The following is a 1,930-nucleotide window of genomic DNA, read 5'->3' as shown; positions in this document are numbered from 1 at the left end:
GCCAAGTATGTGCTGGGCAGAACCAGGCTGGACTGCAACACCCATTGGTTCCAGTGGAAGTTGGGGCTGAAAACAGAACCAACCCAGCAATTGCAACCACCAGCTGATCGGGGCGATGGACTATGCCGGGCCCTGTACTTGCTAGTACAAACAAGAATCTGGTCTGGGAACACCTCAGACAAAGTTTCTTTGGGGATCTTCCCAATCGAACTGCCAGACTCAGAACCCTAACCAAGAAAAGACAGAAGACAGAACAAGTCAGTCAATCACCACCACAGCTATGTGTTGGCAGCAAAATACTGGGCAAACGGAGACTCTATGACAGACTATGTCAATCAGTGGATTCTTCAACGACCTCATCGTGCTTGGAATGGTGCTATTGGCAGCAATTCATAACTGGTGAACTATCAAAACCACTTAAGCAAGAATCTCGGAGCATGCCCCACATCTGGGACCTGGGGTGGGTGGGAAACTGGGTGGCGCTTCTCCCTCAATATCCCCCTTTACCTCAGATACATGAAGGAAACAATATGGAAATAATAGTGTTACCCACTTTCCTATAGCTCTTGAAGCTTTTTACTCTAATTAACTATGTAAAGATTGTCAAAAATATAATTTAAAAAATCGAAAAAAAAAGAATTCTGAAACTTCATTTCTCTGTTCACATTTTTAAGATGACATCTGAAGTATATTATGAATAGCAAGTCAAACCGTTGCAAGGGATTTCATGTCCAGTGCATTGTAGATACTGATGCTGCATAGAACAGTTTCATCTCTCCTTTATCCTGAGTTGTTTTTATACAAATAACATAGATTTAAGAGCTACCATAATCCACTTTAAAGACACATGAACAGGTTTTCATGATTCTAACCTATTGCCCCCCACCCCAGTTTTAACTATGCATAATTTATTCTGACACTTAAACATTTTTGGTAATCCTGTTTGCAACACACAAGTATATTAAACTGAAAACCTAAAAATCATTATAACTAATACTATATAAACTTAATAAGATGCTAATTAGTAATACAGTTGTTCAGAACAACATAGATACAAAATTTTTTTATAAAAATTAGTCCTATGCCTGTGCTTATCAGTATTTTTTGTCAGAACAAAACAAAGGTCAACAACACCTTTGTGCCTAGTTTGCTTTTTAAAACTTAAGCCAGAGACAACTTGTTCAGGTAGGTAGGTAGGATTAAGTAAAGGGTGCTACATATAGCATTGCCCCTCAAGTCTCTGAATTCTCTTTCGTCTGTTAACATCATGTGTATCATTGAACACTCTATTTCATGGCATCGTCTGGTAACTCAACACAAACCTCCTCTAAGGTTGAAAGCAAAGAGCTGAATATTTCTAGAATCTACAGGAAGGCACTGGCAGGCCCTCGCGTCGCAGACCTGCCCCTGGAGTCCTGGAAGAACAGTTCTCTGCTTAAAAGGGTCCGAGGGACATGCTAACAGGCCAAGGTGTCAGGCCTCGGAACCCAGTACTGCTAAAGGCGGGAGTCTTCCCTTAAGACAGAAATTTAGACTTAAGGCAACTGAGTAGACGCCGCTCGGTAAAGCAGCAGCGAGCGGGGAAGCCAGGGCAGATCACACAAGAGCTTTTCCCCTCGCAGACACTTGGCCGAGAACTTGCAGGTGGCCTCCGTGCCACCCACGCCCCTATTCACCCGCACTGCGCCGTTATCCGTCTGACTGACATCTTGACTAGCCAATGAGCTGTGTAACTGCGACAAGCGTCAGCCTCCAGGAATCGGGCGGGGCAAGTAGTTGGAATGATAAAGCTTTACGCCAATAGCGAGGAGAGTTCAGTCGCTGGGGTGGTTACAACCAATGAGGAGAAGGAGCTATTTCGAAAGGACGTTTCCAACAGCCAACGGCCGACGCCGCTGAGGTGTATGTGTGAGGAGGCCGGTGGGGGAGG

This window comes from Ochotona princeps, chromosome 17 (assembly GCF_030435755.1).
Source record: "Ochotona princeps isolate mOchPri1 chromosome 17, mOchPri1.hap1, whole genome shotgun sequence".
Classification (NCBI taxonomy): domain Eukaryota; kingdom Metazoa; phylum Chordata; class Mammalia; order Lagomorpha; family Ochotonidae; genus Ochotona; species Ochotona princeps.
Note: the sequence above shows the minus strand (reverse complement) of the source record.